Source organism: Calliphora vicina, chromosome 3, assembly GCF_958450345.1.
Source record: "Calliphora vicina chromosome 3, idCalVici1.1, whole genome shotgun sequence".
Classification (NCBI taxonomy): Eukaryota; Metazoa; Arthropoda; class Insecta; order Diptera; family Calliphoridae; genus Calliphora; species Calliphora vicina.
The window spans coordinates 126,407,719-126,428,373 of record NC_088782.1 but is presented as its reverse complement, the minus strand read 5'-3'; the positions used below and the strand labels follow the sequence as shown (position 1 = coordinate 126,428,373).

The 20,655-nt window shown below is 26.5% G+C and overlaps 2 protein-coding genes across 6 annotated transcripts in view; both read right to left on the bottom strand.

Moving 5' to 3' along the window:
• Window positions 1–15,011, bottom strand: part of DCX-EMAP (Doublecortin-domain-containing echinoderm-microtubule-associated protein) — a 487,657-nt gene extending 472,646 nt beyond the window's left edge. Inside the window, exon 1 of one of the 2 annotated variants that reach the window (XM_065502749.1) lies at window positions 14,948–15,011. The gene's annotated coding sequence lies outside the window, so the exon portion shown is untranslated. The remainder of the gene's footprint in view (window positions 1–14,947) is intronic. The other variant, XM_065502748.1, reaches the window with a different exon arrangement.
• The window catches only part of LOC135953082 (Ig-like and fibronectin type-III domain-containing protein 2), a 273,456-nt gene extending 258,431 nt beyond the window's left edge, over window positions 1–15,025 (bottom strand). For 3 of the 4 annotated variants that reach the window (XM_065502747.1, XM_065502744.1, XM_065502746.1), the window contains exon 1: window positions 14,948–15,025. The gene's annotated coding sequence lies outside the window, so the exon portion shown is untranslated. The remainder of the gene's footprint in view (window positions 1–14,947) is intronic. The other variant, XM_065502745.1, reaches the window with a different exon arrangement.
• Window positions 15,026–20,655: the final 5,630 nt, after the last annotated feature.

The window sequence follows — 20,655 nt, the reverse complement described above, 5'->3', positions numbered from 1 at the left end:
TGCCATTTTTAAACATTTAATGCTAATTTATCATCAACAAACATTTGTCATGTATGTATGCTGCCTACATGAATGTTGCGAATGATGATGACGATGTTGGGTTGCTGGTAACTTATGTAAACGTAAACAAATCAAATTTTTGGTTGTGTTTACTCTTTTGTTGTTTTTATTTATTTGTGATAATTTAGCTGTGAGGAAATTTTGTAGAAAAACCATGATGAAATTCCCTTGATGGAGAAAACGTGTTTTCAATTACATACATCCAGCAATACAATTCTCCTTGGAAAGGAGGGGGGTAAAAGGTGAAGCAGAAAATTGACAACTCTAGAGTTTAGAGATTTGTCATCACACACACGGAGAACAAACTCATCACATTAACTTAGCTAGCGAAATTAATTTATGTATGTTTGCAGGTAAGACAAACTAATTTCTTTAATTGTTTCAAAAACAGAGCAAAAAAAAAAAAGAAGAAAATTCCTCATAATTTCCTTGAGTGTATTTTGTCACATACAGACTTAAATTTTATTTGTATGTAAAGTTTATGCTGTGGAATGTTTAGTTTCCATATTCTTTTCCTTAATTCCACTATCTACTTTGTTATTCTGCTCACACAAACACTCGTACTGACATAAACTATGGCAGTTACAGTTATGCATACAAACGCATTTGTTCTCTTATGTTTGTATATGTATACAGCTACAGTTAGTCGGAGAGATAGACATACAGACAGACAGACATGTGTATATGTATGTGCATGTTTAAATATTCATACCACCGCATAATTGCAATTTGCGTAATTGTACCTCTTGGGAGGCGTACGTTTTATGCTTTACATTCATATATATTGTAGCATTTTTTTTTTTCCTCATTTTCTTATAAGCAGCTCATGAGGCCCTCTCATGCAACACAGTGAGGCGGATACAAAATTAACTATTTATAGGACATTTTTCCAAAATTAGCTATTTCTAGGAATTTTTTAGAAAACAATTTCAAAATTTGCTATTTCTAGGAAATTTTCCCAAAATGTGCTATTTCTAATCATTTTTCAAAATTTGCTATTTCTAGGAGAAAAATATAAAAATTAGCTATTTCTAGGGTATTTTACCAAAACGTGCTATTTCTAGTAATTTTTCAAAATTTGCTATTTCTAGAAAAAAAATTTCGAAATTTGCTATTTCTAGGGAATTTTCCTAATTTTCTAGAAAAAAATTTCAAAATTAACTATTTCCCAAAATGTGCTATTTTTAATAATTTTTCAAAATTTGCTATTTCTAAAAGAAAAATTTCAAAATTAGATATTTCTAGGGAATTTTCTCAAAATGTGCTATTTCTAGTAAATTTTAAAAATTTGCATTTTCTAGAAAAAAAAATTTCGAAATTTTCTATTTCTAGGGAATTTTTTCAAAATTTGCTATTTCTAGGAAACTTTCCAAAATTTGCTATATCTAGAAAAAAAAAATCAAAATTAGCTATTTCTAGGGATTTTTCTCAAAATTTGATATTTTTAGGAAATTTTCCCAAAATTTGTTATTTCTAGGGAATTTTCCCAAAATTTGAATTTCCAGAAAATTTTCCAAAATTAGCTATTTTCTAGAAAAAAATTTCAAAATTAGCTAATTTTTCAAAATTTGATATTTCAAGGAAATTTTCCCAAAATGTGCTATTTCTAGTAATTTTTCAAAATTTGCTATTTCTAAGAATTTTTCAAAAATTTGCTATTTTCCAGAAAAAAAATTTAAAAATTAGCTATTGGTAGGGTTTTTTCCTAAAATTAGCTATTACTAGGGAATTTTCCAAAATTAACTATTTTCTAGAAAAAAATTTCAAAATTAGCTATTTCTAGGGAATTTTCCCAAAATGTGCTATTTCTAGTAATTTTTCAAAATTTGCTATTTTCTAGAAAAAAATTTAAAAATAAGCTATTTCTAGTTAATTTTCTCAAAATTCGATATTTCTAGGAAATTTTCCAAAATATGCTATTTCTAGAAAATTTAGTCAAAATTTGCAATTTCTGGGAATTTCCCCAAATTTCTATTTCTAGGATAATTTTCTAAAATTTGATAATTCTAGAATAAAATTTAAAAATTAGCTATTTCTAGGGAATTTTTTCAAAAATTGTTATTTCTAGAAAATTTTCCCAAAATTAGCTATTTCTAGAAATTTTATAAAAATTTTTTTTTCCACAGTTTTTTTTCCAAAATTAGCTATTTCTAGGGAATTTTCCAAAATTGTGCTATCTCTAGGAAATTTATAAAAATTAGCTATTTCTAGAAAAAAATTTAAAAATTTGCTATTTCTAAGAAATTATTTCAAAATATGCTATTTTTAGAAAATTATCCTAAATATGCTATTAGGGAATCTTTCCAAAATTTGCTATTTCTAAGAAATATGCTATTTTATAGGAAATTTGCTATTTCTAAGAAATTATTTCAAAATATGCTATTTTTAGAAAATTATCCTAAATATGCTATTAGGGAATCTTTCCAAAATTTGCTATTTCTAGAAAATTTTTAAAAATTTTATTTATAGAATTTTTTCAAAATTTGCTATTTCTGGGGATTTCCAAAAATTAGCTATTTCTAAAAAAAAAAATCAAAATTAGCCCAAAAATCGCTATTTTTAGAAAACTTTTTCAAAATTAGCTATTTCTAGGAATTTTAAAAAATTTGCTATTTCTAAAAAAAATTTCAAAATTTGCTATTTTTATGGAATTGGCCCAAATTTTTATATTTTTAGAAAATTTTAAAAAAATGAGCTATTTCTATGAAATTTTCCCGCATTTGTAAGAATTTCTGAAAAACAAACACCACTGTTCAATTGTTTTGGTTACTTACTAGGGTTAAAGGGAATAACAATAACTGTATTTGGTGGTATGCAGATTTGTAGCAGGAGTAGCAAGGTGTTAAGAGCAAAAAAAAAAGCAGCAGCAAAACAAGTCTCACATATAATATTCATATTATAACAGCCATTTTTTTCATTCTAACCATAGCCTTTTATTACTACATAACATTTCTCTCTTCCTTCTCTACTCTCTCTCTTAAATACTATGCTCCGTTACAAGTTTATAAACAAATGAAAAATTACACAAAAATTACTGTGGCTCATTGCAAGCTAGAAACAAACAACATTTTTATATATTTATTATTATACATTATAAGTAGTTGGGAGTGGTAACACATAAAAAACAATTTATGTATAGCAACAAAAAAACAAAGAAAAGCTTACAAAAAACATTATTATTATTATTTAAACCACTAAGAGATAATGTAAATCTATGTGGATGTTACCCCAAGTAGTTTTTAGTAGCCAGCCGGCTGCAACTTACATTTTCTTTTGTTTAACCATAAATATAATCACCAGAATTATAGCTAAAGAGATAATAATGTTATATAAATGTTGGGTTTTTTTTTTTTTGAAACTTAAAAAAATATTTATATGAAAATCAAAGAGAAAAACAAGAAACAAAAACAAACAGCAATTAATCATTTTTGTTAAAGAAATTTAAAAAAAAAAAACCAAATAAAAACTGTTGCATTTTTGAGTCAAGATATGAAGACAAAAAGGGAAATGGTTTAAAATGTTAAACTGTTATATGCCAGTTTTTCAAGTTTTAAACAAAAAAATATTTTAAATTCCCAAAATTTGTACCAAAATCCCCCAATAATTAAACTTTAGGAATTATAAAGCTTTATAAAATCTCTGGGATTGGGAATTTTCATAAAAGTTTATGTTAAATTGTAATTTTTCCATATTTCTAATGTTTTAACACAAATATTTTAAATTCCCAAAATGTTCACAAAAATTCCCACATAAGCAAATTTTACATAATTTCAGAAAAAATTAAATTTTTATAAGAAATTGTAATTTTACACAGTCCTAAATGTTTTAAAACAAATATTTTAAATTCCCAAAAATTTTCCCAAAATCCCCACATTTTGGGAATTTTAAATTTTTGTTTTAAAATATTTAGAATTGTGTATTTCAGAAAATTTTAAGTTTTATTTTAATTTAACTACAGTCTTTCAGTTTTTAAACAAAAAACAATTTTAAATTGCCAAAATGTTAACCAAAATCCAACAATAATTAAACTTTGGGAGTTATAAAGCGTTATAAAAACTCTGGGATTGGGTATTTTCATAAGAGTTTATGTTAATTTGTAATTTCATCACATTTCTAATGTTTTAACACAAATATTTTAAATTCCCAAAATTTCCCCAAAAATTCCCAATTAAACACATTTTTGAAATTTCACACAATTTTAAGTTTTATTTTAATTTAACTACAGTTTTTCAAGTTTTTCCATATTTCTAATGTTTTAACACAAATATTTTAAATTCCCAAAATGTTCACAAAAATCCCCACATGAGAAATTTTTAAAATTTCTTAAAATTTTAAGTTTTAATTTAACTACAGTTTTTCAAATTTGTAAACAAAATATTTTAAATTCTCAAAATATTTACCCAAATCCCCCCAATAATTAAAATTTAGTAATTATAAACCATTATAAAAACCCTGGAATTGAGAATTTTCATTAGAGTTTATGTTAAATTGCAATTTTATTACATTTTTAATGTGTTAAAACAAAAATTTTAAATTCCCAAAATGTTCACAAAAATCCCCACATAAGCAAATTTTATATAATTTCAGAAAAAAATAAATTTACATAAGAAATTGTAATTTTACACTGTCCTAAATGTTTTGAAACAAAAATTTTAAATTCCCAAAAATTTTCCCAAATCCCCACATTTTGGGAATTTAAAATTTTTGTTTTAACATATTTAGGATAGTGTAAAAAATTTAATTTTAATAAGGATTTTTATGTTGGCTAGTAATTTTTATACAAACTAACAAAAAATTAAAAAAAAAATATATTTTTTTTTTATTTTCTATTAAGAAATTAAAATTAATGAAATCAAAATTTCTATTATGAAATTGCAATTTGATTTAATTGTAACAGAATTTCTTTCACATTTTTTTAAAGTAAAACTAATCACGTTTTAAAAAACATGCTGTTGCTACTGCTCAAAAAACCCACTCAATGGTCAATTACAGGTACTTGGAAATCCCCTTAATTTGATTTTTTGTTCTTTTTTTGTTGTTCTTAAACAAGTACAAGTCTAACTATTTTTTTTATTTGTTAAACAATTACATATTAATACTATTTATAAACTAGTAAATAAATCTCAATAATAATTCAACAATAACGCAAGAATGAATAAAAAGCCATGCAAATGTAAATAAATGCATATTAGAGGAGAATAAATAAACTTAAGCAAGGGAAAAATATAACAACAAATAAATACATACTGTACAATGATAAACAGTGTTATTCAACATGGAAAAAAATAAAAATAATACGAGAAGTAAACAGCAACAAGAGCTAAAGAAAACTAACAACAAGACACAACAATGATGCATGAATGGAATGGCATGGATTGGCTTAGATGGAGGAAAGACTGAATAAATGGAAAAATAAATAAATAACTAACTAAATAATGGAAAAAAAGAATGAGAACTTAAGAAAATATTTATGAGCAGGTCTTTGTTAAGCAATTAAAAAGATTTGAGTTGTGTATTAAAGCAACAATACAACTTAATAAGAAAAAAATAGCAACAACAAAATCAAGTTACAAAAATTATTAGAAAAAAATATAGCAAAAAAACTCAAAATACTTGTTTTTGAGGCATGACAACTAAACAACCTTAGTTTGTTGTCTTTGGCCCATTTACACCTGCAACGAAAAAATTTATGCAATTGAATAGTCAAAGTCAATGTGACATTTACTGGCAGGGGGACATTTGCAATGACAATGAAATCATCTTTTTTTTTAAGAAACTTGAGATAAAAAGCTTTGAAATAAAATTTTCTTTTTGAATTTCTAGTTTCTGGAATTTGAAAATTTCATAAAGATTTTAGTAAAAACCAAATGTTAATACATTTTTAATGTTTTGCCAGCAAAATTTTAAATTCCCAAAATTTTTCTTAAAATCCCCCCAAAACTTTTTTTTTGAAAAATTTGTCAAAACTTTTATTATTAAACAATTTTCATTAAGCTTTATGTTCAAATATAATTTTCCACATTTTTAAGGTTTCAAAACATTAAAATTTTGAAATTTCCAAAAAGTTCCCCAATATCGCCAGTAAAAAAAAAATTTCATAAGTCCTTTGAAATTTAAAATATTCTTTATAGTTTAACTAAAACTGTAATTTTACTAAATTTCTATAAAAAAAATTTTGAATTCCCAAAATGTTTGCCAAAATCCCCCAAATAAAATAAACTTTGGGAATTAAAATTTCTTTAAAAATTTAAGTAAAAAAGCAATTTTAACTCATTTTTAATGCTTTAAACCCATTATTTTAAATTCCCAAAATTTTTCTTAAAATCCCCACATAAACATATTTTTAAATATTTACAAAATTTTCTGGGATTTTCGATTTCTACTATTGTTTAAGTCAAAATGTAATTATGAAACATTTTTAATGTTTTTAAACCAATTTTGTAAATTCCCAAAATTTTCCCCAAAATCTCCTTATAAACAAAATTTTCGCAAAATGTTGCAAAAACCCCTATTAAGTAAGTTTTGGGAATTAGAACCTTAGATTTACCACATTTTCGAGGTTTTTAAACTAATATTTTAAATTCCCAAAATTTTTCATAAAATCCCCATATAAACATATTTTTAAATATTTACAAAAACTTCTGGGACTTTCGATTTCTACAATAATTAAAGACAAAATGTAATTATGAAACATTTTTAATGTTTTTAAACCAATTTTGTAAATTCCCAAAATTGTTCCCAAAATCTCCTTACACACAAATTTTTCCCAAAATGTTGCAAAAATGGCCTAGAAGTAAATGTTGGGAAAAAGAAACGTAATTTTACCTAATTTTAAATGTTTTTAAATGAATAATTTAAATTCCTAAAATTTTTCCCAAAATCCCCTCATATAAATTTTTGGTGGAAATTTACAGAAACTTTTGGAATTTGCAATTTTCATTGTGGTTTATGTTAAAGTTTAATTTTACAACATTTTTAGTAATTTAAAACCAATATTTTAAATTCCCAAAATTTTCCCCTAAATCCCCAAATAAAAAAAATCTAAAAATTTACTAATTTCCACTATTTTCATTTACAATTTTACATCTACTACATTTTTTTTTACAAATTGTATGCAAGTAATTTAAATTCCCAAAATGTTTGCCGAAATCCCCCAATCACGATTTTGGGAATAAAAGACTGTAATTTTATTGTAATTTTAATTTATTATATTGAGTTTCTATAAAAATTTTGCCAAAATTCCAGAAAAAAATAAATTTTGGGAATTTAAAATTTTCATCAAAATTTAAGTAAAAACTTAATTTTATCTTATTTTCTATGATTTAAAACTAATATTTTAAATTCCCAAAATCTCCCCAAATATTTAAGTTTTTAAAAAATGTCCAGAAACTTTTGGAAATTGAGGTATTCGTGTCAAAATGTAATTTTAACACAATTTGCTATTTACAATTTTCATTGAGGTTTATGTCAAAGTTTAATTTTACAAAATTTTTAATATTCAGAATCAATTTTTTTAAAATTCTTAAAATTTTTACCAAATTTTTTTTTTAATTCACAAAAACTTTTGGAATTTAAAATTTTCATTAAGGTTTATGTTAAAATATAATTTTATTACATTTGTTATATTTTAGAACCCATATTTTAAATTCCCAAAATTTTCCCCAAAATCTCCTTAAATTTTTTTTTTATAAAATTTCCAAAAATTTTAATTAGGATATCAATTCTCGTATGTTTTCTTAAAGTTTTATACAATTTTTTTAAATTCCCAAAATATTTTCCAAAATCCCCCCATAACTAAATTTTGGGAATTTAAAATTTTCATTAAATTTTAAGTAAAAACATAACTTTACCACGTTTTAAATGTTTTAAACACAATATTTTAAATTCCCAAAATCTCAATTTTTTCCAAAATCGTGCAAATTTTTTTTTTTAATTTCAAGAAACCATTGGAATTTAAAATTTTCATTAAGGTTTATGTTAAAATATAATTTTATTACATTTGTTATATTTTAGAACCCATATTTTAAATTCCTAAAATTTTTCCCAAAATCTCCTTAATTTTTTTTTTATAAAATTTCCAAAAATTTTAATTAGGATATCAATTCTCGTATGTTTTCTTAAAGTTTTATACAATTTTTTTAAATTCCCAAAATATTTTCCAAAATCCCCCCATAACTAAATTTTGGGAATTTAAAATTTTCATTAAATTTTAAGTAAAAACATAACTTTACCACGTTTTAAATGTTTTAAACACAATATTTTAAATTCCCAAAAATCTCCATTTAATTTCAAATTTTCGTTAAGGTTTATTTTAAAATATGATTTTATTACATTTGTTATATTTTAGAACCCATATTTTAAATTCCCAAAATTTTCCCCAAAATCTCCTTAAATTTTTTTTTTATAAAATTTCCAAAAAATTTAATTAGGATATAAATTCTACTATGTATTCTTAAAGTTTTATAAATTTTTTTTAAATTCCCAAAATATTTTGCAAAATCCCCCCATAACTAAATTTTGGGAATTTAAAATTTTCATTAAATTTTAAGTAAAAACATAATTTTACCACATTTTAAATGTTTTAAACACAATATTTTAAATTCCCAAAATTTTTCCAAAAATCCCCAAAATCCCTAATTTTCCAAAAAAAAAAATAATTTTTACAAATTTCCAAATTTTTACTGTATTTATTAAGTGTTATAAATTCAAAACTATACTCAAAATTTCTATTCAATAATTCTTTGAAATACCTTTTTCTATCTTTTGACTTTTGTTTGAAGCTAATCTGTGTCAAGTGTTGTAATTAATAAATCAAAAATTTCCAAAACAAAAAACAACATCAACAGCAAAAATCCTACAATGTGGTAGAATACATGAAAGGTAAGTGTAAACGTAGTAACCCCTAGAAATTTCTTTGGCTGTAGTTCTAAAAATCAAAAACGATTCTTTTTATACCCTTCAATACGTGAGAAGGGTATATATGTATAAGTTTGTCATTCCGTTTGTAATTTCTACATTTTTCATTTCCGACCCTATAAAGTATAAATATTCTGGATCCTTATAGATAGCGGAGTCGATTAAGCCATGTCCGTCTGTCTGTACGTCCGTCTGTCTGTCTGTTGAAATCAATTTTCTGAAGACCCCAGTTATCTTCGGGATCCAAATCTTCAATAATTCTTTCGAGAAGTTTGCTATTTAAAATCAGCAAATCGGTCCACAAATGGCTGAGATATGAGGAAAAATCCAAGACAACCTTGATTTTTGACCTATATCTGGATTACTAAGAAATTAATATAGACAATATGCATATCTAATGATAGATATTTCAAAGACATTTACAACGACGTATATAAGACCATAGTAAGTTGGACCTGCAATGGGTCAAAATCGGAAAAAAAAAATTTAACCCAAATTTTTTTTTCACAAAAAAAAATTGAAAAAACAAAAAAATATTTTTTAAAATTTAAAAAAAAAAAATTTTAAATTTAAAAAAAAAAATTTTCCAAAAAATTAAAAAAACAACTGGAAAAAAGCTTAAATTTTGTTTACCTAAAAATATTTAAAATTTTGAAATATAATTTGGTGAGGGGTATATAAGATTCGGCACAGCCGAATATAGCACTCTTACTTGTTTTTTTTTTTTGTTAGCATTTTCCATTTGTAATTAATAAGTATGTAGTAGTAGGTACTTACACTACTACACATACACTCACTCACATGTGCTTACTTTCAATCAACTGAAGAGAGAGAATCCTCTCTGTACAAATGTGTAAGTGTATAAATTCATGTATTACTGGAGAAAAAAAAAATAATCAGGAAAAATCATGAACAAAATAAAAAAATATATAAGAATTTTTAAGTACGAGAGAGTGTTTGTGTGCTGTATGTATTTGTTAAGATTATAATCCTTAAAAAGCTAGTAATTAGTAGATAATTAAAGGATTCCCTTTTTTTCATTATGTTGTGTTGTTGTTGTTTTTTTGTTATTGTAATAGTTGTTGCTATTGCTATCAGAGTGTTAGAAGTGCTTGTTGTATTCAACAGCAGCAACAACATGAGATGAGTAGTCATTTTAGAAATACTACAAGAAGAAAAGTATAGTAAAAATAAAAATAAAAATAAAAACAAAATATCATTCATGCATGTTTAGCTGAGTATGTTTTCTACTACAAAGTGCTACATTTTAAGTGCTCTTGTACTACAATTACACAAAATACAAAAAAAAAAAGAAGAAAAACACACTGACATAGTTACTAATAAATACATATGTATGTATGTGTGTAAGTATGAATGTATACTTTACATAATAGTTGTATTAATATTAAATCATAATAAACAAAGTTGCCGTACTGCTGCTGCTACTACTACTAATTATCCTGAAGGGCTAAAAGCTGAAGATGAAAGGAAAAAAGGACATTTAATAAGCACAAACTAGTAGTAGTGTTTATTAAAAACTAAAGCTGTATAAAATCTTTTTAATTTCCATTAAAATTTGTTATTGACAGAATGTTTTTATACCACATAATAAGGCAATTAAGCTAAAGCTTGTTTTCCAGGAAACATTGGGTGTATGACTTAAAAATGCAGAATTTTTCAAAATTTTCAGCTTTTATTTTTCAACATTTGTAAAATATAAATTCATTCAAAGTATTGGCCATTGTTAGCTATGACCTTTTCCCATTTTTCTGGCAACATATGGATTCCAAGCAAAAAGAACTGCTCATCTGCTCTGTTCCAAAGTGAAGCGTATCCCAGAGGGAGCGTTCTGCATAGATCGAAACAGATAGTAGTTGAACGGTGTAAGATCGCTTGAATGCGGCCAGCCTCGAATCCCTAATATTCCATCATACCATAACTATGCAACACATGTTGCATTACCTGTTAAAAACTATTTAGCAAGAAGTTGTTGGAAAGTGTTGCCTAGCCCGCCTTATAGTCGACACCGTGCCCCTTCCGAATACTATTTGTTTCATTCGATGCAGAACTCTCTCTCTCTCTGCTTCACTTCAGAAAACAGTATACGATATTGGCTTGATTCGTTCTTGGCCTCAAAAGTTGAGCAGTTCTCACCACTTAGGTATTTGACAACCGAGTTAGGTCTTTGGCAGCAATTGTTTTCGCTCTATGTATATTCCTCTATAGCTTTAGATCTATAGCATCATTAGAATTCCGTAACCATTTTAATATTCAGCATAATCAAGTGTATGATTTCCTAACAATTACCTTCGCATTCAACGAGTACAAAACTGGTAATCCCAATAGAATTCAAGTGTTTAAACATTAATGAGGTTGAACATTCAGCAGGTATATTGGCTATGAAAACAATACGGTTCCAGTGAATGGTTTGGTAATTGATTTGGAAATTCTATAGCTACGTATTTATATGATTAAACTTATTGGCATTCGGATTTCAAATGCGAGTGCTTAAATATCGTTGCTGCAGAAAATGCAGCTCGTTGAAAGTTAGTGAATAAATTGTAAAAATAACCAACTGCAAGTGATTGTGATTTCGAACATCTTAAAGACATATGTATATCGACAGAATGCGTTTATCATAAGTTGTGATGTATGAGAAATAGTTCTTTCATTTTAATTGTTCAATTAGAGAAACTAGTTTGATTTAAAGTATGCTTTATAAAGTGTGTTTGTTCAAGCCCTATATAAACTTAGGAAAGGGTTAACTGTCAAACTAACTGTCATACAGCGCTCACTTTTTGACATTTTTGATCACACTACTCTGGCAAATTATCATGACTTGACCGACGCTTAGAAAAAGCTATGAAATTATCAAAATTTACTTTGAAAATCAGTCATTGATTCGCGCAACTTATAGACGACTGTTTTATCGCAAAATTGTGTACAGCGATGCACGCTGGTGGCATCATTGCGCCTTTTTTCTTCAAAAATGAAGCTGAAGCTCGCGTTACGGTCAATGGAGATCGTTACTGCGCCATGATCAATGATTTTCTGGTTTGAAAATATGGATGACATTGATACGGGCGAGATATGGTTTAAACAGGATGGCGCTATGTGCAACCTTCGATTTATTGAAATCAAAATTTGGTGATAACTTGATTTCGAGAAATTGACCTGTCCAAGGTCGTGATATTTTTTTTTTTTTTTTAAAAAGAGAAGTAACACTCAGGCAATTAATATGCCTATATATAATTGTGTTACTTCCTTTGGAAAGGGGATAGAGTGTAGAAGAAGAGGTGGTGAAAGGAGGAGAAAAGCTTTTTAATTGACAACTCTGCAATTGCGCGTTATGTTTGTTATTAGTGCAGGTTGCAGCGCCTGTGGTGGTGAGATGGCGCCTTAGTCAAGGCAACAACCTTTATTTAATGATTTTACTTCGGTGGCGTTTTAGTGTTATACTACCGAAGGAGGGCGCTGTGATAAATATTAGTTATTAGTAAACTAATAATTATTATAAACTAGATCATATCCTGTGGTACCGCGTGAAGTGACTCGTTTATGCTGATAAACCTCCAACAATTGACGTATTAGAGGACATTATTGTCCAGAATGCTCTTCGTCAACAACAGTCGCGTTAAGCCATTTGCCCGAAATCATTTTCGAATGTTAAATGTATTGTATTGATCTTTCGATTAAAAATATTTTTTTGAATAAAATTTAATTTTTCTCTGTTTCAAGTTCTATCGGGCTGAAAAAAACACCTTTCAGTTGCACTGTTGTCCTTGTTAGGCGGAAACAGCTTTATCTTAATAATCTTCAGCTTAGCATATGTAGGGTCTTTCCAGAGCCAAGTTCCAATTGCTGTGTTAATGATACCATCCTTTTAAATCACTTGCTTTGAGCAATAGAAGTCAGGCCTTATAACTAGCCTTCATATTATGAAGTTTGCTTTAAATTTACGACACTTTTACAAAGTTGGTTATTTGTAAACTTTTTAGAGATTATAAAAAATTAAGCCACGGAAATATTAAGCACTGTTTTACCTCTAATTTATTTTCACATAATTTTTCTGCAAGAAAAGTTTTCATTATTTTGTTTATTTATAGTTTGCTTAGCCTTTTAAGTTTGTTGCTTTTAAAAATCCTTAAATGTTTTTTATTTTTATTTTTGAAAATAAAATTAAATTAAATTCTTTAATCCTTTGTTAATTACAATTTTGCTAAATCCCTTTAAATGGCTAGATTACCCCCTGGTTATACCTGATAAATTTTTTATTATTGTCTAGATAAAAAATTATCAGGTATAGTCTCCATTTATTAGTATTATTGCTTCGTTATGATAAAATTGTTAGTGCTTTTGCTTAGACAACTTTGTCTTGACAGCAAATGTCATTTATTGTTATGATGAATATTTGTCATGTATAGACAGGGGGTTAGCTCAGCATTTAAGCAAGAAAGTAATTGTCACTAATGTCTGACACTTGGCTGACTCCAATTTATACATATATGTATTTTGGGTGTTTGTAGTGCAGATAGATGTCAACTGGTTACTTTATACATCCCAGGTAATCTAACGTGAAGTCAATTGTCACTAAAGTGTCTCTTAGTAATCTGACTAAGAAACTGCTCTTTTTTTGTATCCCTTATAGACTGTAATTGTCACTAATGTCTGTTCACTTGGCTGACTCCAATTTATTATATTTTGGATCATTTGACACTTATGTACTATTTGTAGTGCATAGATAAGTTAATAGGTTACTTTATACATCCCATGTAGTCTAGCGTGAAGTCAATTGTCATTTAAATGTCTCTTAGTAATCTATACTGTAGTCACTTTAAGCTTTTATTTCGCAATGCTGGTTTTTGTAAGTAATTCGTACAAACTTTGGTTATACAAATTCTGTTTATATAATTCCGTGAAATCAATTGTCTCTTTAGTGTCTGTAAGTAACCAAGTGTGTAGTCACTTTAAACGTTTATTTTGTAGTGTAGTTATTTAACCAACCAGAAGTAATCTATTGCGGAGTTGTCGGAGGAACATTTGTTTACAAGCAATAGATTATGGGAAAGTTTATGAGTTGTCTATTTTTTTTAAAAACAAACACAAACTGCGAAGCGTTTTGCTTGTCTGCAGATACACCCAGAGTCTCTGACGGGAATCGAACCCGCAACCCTCAGATTAATAGTCAAGCACACTATAGACTAGTCTATCGGGGCATTTAACAGACTATTTGAGATCAATTAGCATCTGTTCATGTTAAGATAACTAGTTATATAGCTGATCAAGTACCCAGCTAGGTAGCTAGTAAGGTAACTGACTCTATGTAACTGTTATGAGAATCCAATGGCTTGACTAATTTGCACCAGCTATCAGACAGCCTCACTGTAATCCAACAGAGTCAATTGACCCCCTGCTTAGGACTTATGTAACTAATTGTCACCCTAAGTGATAGATAAAATCACTAGTTCGAAATAGTCTTCTAGAACAGCTGGTAGCTAAGCTGGTAACTCTAAATTTAATTTACAGCCAAAAAAGCATGTAGTAGTAGTGGTAATGGAAATTGGTAATAAAATGTATCTGGGCTAGAAGTGTTTTTGTGTATAATTTTTTCAATTATTAACTTAACATTCAATTGTTATTAGTTTTTTCAGTTTTTTTGTTTATTTATGGGTAATTGCAGCCGATTGCTTTTGTTATACATTTAATATTTTCGCAACTGAACTGGAAAACGTTAATTATTGGCTAATTCTTTTTGATTACCAATATTTTTTTGCTCAACTATGTTTGTTTTAAAATTTAATTTGTATTAAATTATTTATTGAGTAATTTTGTATGCAAAACTCATGAACACATTAAAACTGTATGTATAAAATGTTTAATACTGCAGCAACATCCACAACAATCACATAAATCACTCACTATTAAAACGCAATTAAAAAAAAAAACAGAAACAAAATGGTTTAAAACTTACCACAATGCAGAAAAACAATTACTAACAATCACTCACTCTCTTGTCAAATTTAGTTGTTGTTTTATTAAGTAATAACTGTTAATTAAAACAAATCACAAATTTTCTTTTAAATAATTAAGAAATGTACCAAAAACTTGTTTAAAACTGTGTGAAATATACTTTTTTTTTTGTATTTATTTTTAATAAAAATCACTTTTATTATTTTTCAAAACCATAAATTATTTCTTTTTCGTTATAAAAACTTGATATGCTTTTCTTTTTTTTAAAACAATTTTATATGTATTATTATTTTTTGTTTAAAAAAAAACTATTAAATAATTTTAATTATTTTTCCTTTTTTCGTATATAAAACACTTTATTTTATTGGAATATTTTTGAATTTTTTTTTTTATATTTTTACGCAAAAAAACTTTGTTTTACCGTTTAGCTTTCGATTTCAACACCACGAAGTTGTAACTGCTACTAAATTAGCAACAGCTAGATTGCATTATTTTATTTACAATTATTTCAAACCTGTCCAGCACGAGCTTTCAGTGTTTTGGTGTGAAACGAACACAATAAAACACGTTCGTGTTGTATTGCTGGCTGGCTGGCTGCTTGATTGTGTTGTGTTTTTGTTTTTGACTTTTGTATGTAAACAAATGGCTCCACTTGTTTGTTTCTTTCTTTTCTTTTTTGGGGGGTATTTGTTTTTGCTTTGTTTGGTGAGAGTGAGTGAGTGAGAGAGCGTGTATATAAACAAAACAAGCCGGCTTTTAGATGCTAAACATGTGTTTTTTTGTATTGTTTTGTTATTGTTTGATTGTTTTGCATTGTATAAAGGTTGCCAGAAGTAAGAGTAAAAGGATTTGTTGTTGAAAAAAGAAGAAGTAGAAGGAATGACTGGTTATTTTATGTTATAATAGAGTAACTTTTGAAAAATAGACTGAAGAAAAAATTAGTTTTGAATTAACAAAAATTTAATTATTCAAAGGTTGAATGAATTCCATTATGAAAAAATTCAACGATAAATGAAGTCTATTTAAATAAAAGCCTTTGTATAAAGATGTTAGTAATGGATTTCTGGAATAAATGGCAGATATTTTTAATATCAAATTAAGATTTTAGTAAATTAAGCTCAAATTGAATTAATTAATTCGAAGCTCTGTGCAATTATTCAATAACAATTGAAATTATAGTTAGTTTTACCCCCTGTCTATACTTGACAAATATTTATCATAACAATTAATGACGTTTGTTGTCACCACAAAGTTGTCTGAGCAAAAGCACTAACAATTTTGTCATAACAAAGCAACAATACTAATAAATGGAGACTATATCTGATAATTTTTGATCTTGACAACAAACATTTATCAGGTATAGACATAGGGTTATAGGAATGTGTTAAAATATTCCCGTTTAGATCTTATTTATATGGAATTTCTTATTTTAATTAAAATTTATAAAATTAAATTTTCCTAAAATATTTGTTTTATAAATTTTTTATAAAAATTTCATAAGAAAATAATAGTTTCATTAAAATCCCCTAATTAATACTTAATAAATAATTCGTTAACTTTTTATAAAAAAAAAGTAAAATTTTTAAATATTTGACCCCAATGTATAAACATTTCCCGATCGCAATAATAATATTCTATGTATGTATTTTATAAAAACAAAATAATTGTCAAAAATTATTGTAGCTTTTTTCAGCAATTCTTACAGTTTAAATCGCATGAATGCCTAAATTATGAAAGTTATTGATCTAATTCGTACTGGCTTTATTTCTGTAAAATATACTTAATGAAATCCTAAGCAAATTTGTTAAATTTGTTTAAAACAAATTTTAAAATTTTAAATTGTAGTTTCGAAATTGCTCAAATATCAGATAGGAATGGCAAATATAGACATACATTACAAAATTTCCCTAAAGGGTAAAAAGATTTCATGTCATGAAATTAATATTGGCTTTTATCCTGTTAAATTTGTCTTAAAAAATTATTGACATACCTTTTTCCACATTTTATTTAATTATTTTATTAATTAAAATATATTTGTAGCTTTTTTACACGCTACACTTTAATTTGCACATATTTTGGTACCCTTAGCTCAGCCCTGCTGCTTAAATTTTTCACAAGCCAAGAAAATTGTTCACACACTAAGATTTTATCAACAATTTTCCACGACATTTTATCAACGAAAACTCAACGAAACAATATTTATAACTATTTCATTACATTTATAACATTATCAACTTTATATTAATACAAAAATTAGCTTTTTAGCTCGATTTTTTACCAATTAAAACATTAATTAAATACAACGAACTGTAACACACACGTAATTAACAAAACGACGGCCAATGACTAACTAAATGTAAGAAGAGGAAGAAGAAAAAAACTCTTGTTTACTTTATGTTAATACGTCAGGTTGATTTAGTGTGTCCTTGCTAACCTATAGTGTGGACATATACCTTTACAGAGTACGATTTATGGAGGAATAAATAGTAGAAATGATACTATTTTTCACTGCCTGAGTACTAAAATTAAAATTTTTAATTATTTTCATATTATGGTTCTGTTTTGCAAATATTCTATAAAAATACAGTTATACATAAAATTTTATATAGAAAATACTATTATAGACAAATTATGTTATTTATTAAGATATACAAATTTATAACTAACCCCCATACTCATAATTTATTTTTAAATTTATCAAAATTTGTTTTATTAACCTTTAATAAATTTAAAATTTGTTATAATTAAAATTTTTTTAAGCTTGAAACTTGAAATTGTAAAAAAAAAATTCAAAAAATCCATGATTATAAAATCTCAAAAATGAGTAAACATGTTTCTTGGCATGAAGGTTATTGTTCTAATTCATATTGGTTTTTATTGTTATAAATGTGTTACAAAACAAGACATAGCCTCATTTGCCCTGAGGCTAGCAGTTCGAGAACTAATTTCCAATTTCAGATTATTGATAACCTCCCGGGGAGGAATTTTTGGCAATTTCTTAAACTCGATTGCTATTGAATTATTTTGTCCTACCCCCATTAACTTATAGTTATACTGCCGATTAAAAAAATGTTTGTATGAAAACTGTCAGTATAACACGATTTTTAAACGATTTTTTTATAATTTATTAAACTACGGATTTATTAATTAAATATTTATCACAGATGATTTTTGCATTAAAATCGTTTATTATTTTGTTTTATTAAATGGTTGTCATATTTACAAACTATTTAAAAAAATATATTGGGAGTAAAAAAAAAATATTGAAAAAATGTATGCTATTTACATAGTTTTCCTATATAGTATTCCATGTCAAATTTATCCCTTCTTTACTATTCCCATTGGTTCCGACATCTAAACTATATCTAACTAAAATTCTTGCTGGCATATTTTATAAAAGAAATCATTTAGAAATGAAATGAAAGAAATCATTTAGAACTAGACTACAAAATATTTTACATTAAAAATTCCACCTTTTTAAATTTAACTTAAATTTTATACAACGTAAAACTTTAATAAATTATTAACATACCTTTTACTACATTTTATTTAATTATTTTATTAATTAAAATATATTTTCATTAAAAATATTAAAATTTTATAAATTTGCTACATTTTGTAGCTTTTGCCCTCACTACACTTTAATTTGCACTTATTTTGGTACCCTTAGCTCAGCCCTGCTGCTTAAATTTTTCACAAGCCAAGAAAATTTTTCACACACAATGATTTTATCAACAATTTACCACTCCATTTTACCAACGAAAAATTAACGAAACGAATTTTATAACTATTTCATTATATTTATAACACTTTCAACTTTATATTAATACAAAAATTTGTTTATAAACTCGATTTTTTACCAATTAAAACATTAATTAAACACAACGAACTGCAACACACACGTAATTAACAACGCGACGGCCAATGACTAACTAAATGTAAGAAGAGGAAGAAGAAAAAAACTTCTGTTTACTTTTTGTTAATACGCCATGTTGATTTAGTGTGTCCTTGCTAACCTATAGTGTAGACATATACCTTTACAGAGTAAGATTTAATAGTATAATGGTACTATTTTGCACCAGACTACTAAAATTTAAATTTTGAGTTATTTATATAAATTCTATAAAATAAAATGGGCATGAAAAATTGAGCGCAGTATGACATTATACCCTTATGTAAGTTGTTTCTGGCTTAAACAACACCCTTTATAAAATTTTCAAAATAAACAATTCTATGAGAATATCGATTTTAAATTTAATTGGGAATTCACTCCTTAAAATTGAGGAAAATGTTGCTAAGCATGTGGCAGCACTTGGTATTTTCTTCTATTATGTTGCAACATGTTTGATTGCAGCCCAATCTCAAGTATATGTTGCAAACACCAAACAACCCTCAAACTTTATAAAAACTTGCAACAACTACCATACACATACAGAAATCCTTGGCTTGAAACAATTTAACAAATTTCGTTTATTGTTTTTTTTTAAATAAAAAGATTTTTGAACTTTGAAATATCATACCCAAAAATTTGCATGCTAAATCTACAACGCAAAACGAAAAAGGCTATTAACCAGATATTGATAATTTACCATACAAATCACACATCAAATCCTGACGGACCGGTTGCTGAAATAAACCTATAAAATTATTTGAAATTTTTTAGGAATACAATTTAAATTTATGCAAAAAAAATAAAGAACAACAACAAAACAATTTTGAATATTAATCATGGTATAAAAAACACAAGTTTATTTTTGAGTGACCGGCACTTAGTTAAATTTGAAAAAAATAAACATTAAATTATTACAAAAAAATTCTCTATAAAATAATCAAATTATAACACAACACCACAAAAACAACAAAAAACAAACAATTACAAAAACCTTAAAATTATTTAAATTCAATTTTGTTTAATAACTAACATTTCAGATTTGGTCTTTTTAATGGCATCCATAAAAGTTCTAATCTCCGATGGCCGGGTAATACCAATGGCATTCAAATCGATTTCCCTTAAGTCCTTAAATCTGCTGACATCGATTTTTTTGAATGACTGCTGATATTTGGTCATGTTAATTTGTTTAAGTATCTTTTCCACGCTAATACCATTCATTTTGCTGTTATTAGACACGGCCTTAATAGGTTCTATTGTTTTTTTGGCAGTTATAGATTTTCTACCCACCACAGGTTTTTTGCAGTTAACCGCCTTACGAGTAGCTTTGGGTGAAGATAGTTTACTTTTATTTTTGGTCATATACGTAGAGGTATCTGTTGAGGCCGTCGAATTGTCTGTAGAAGTTGAGCTGCTACATACTTGAGATATTCCTATTGCTGCAGCTCTGATATCTATAGGAGGATAACCGGTATTACGATAACCTTGCTGTGTTAGGCTTATATCGGGGCCATCAGTGTAGACATTATTGTGGATTTTGGTTGAATTTGCCAAAGGTGATGCCAAATAGGGTGCAATTATTTGATCCATCCATGAAGACATTATGAAGATTTAAATTTTTATTGTGTTTTATTGTCTTTAATTTTAAGTATTTTTAAATATTTTGCAAAATCACGTTTTTGATTTAGTAATGGCTTTGAGTTTACAGTTAGAATATTACCATTGTAATAAAAATAGTAATGGAAAAATATCGTAGGGACTTGTAGTACAACCCAGGAAATTAACCCTTTAAAAATTCATTCTTCCAAATTTGAACTATC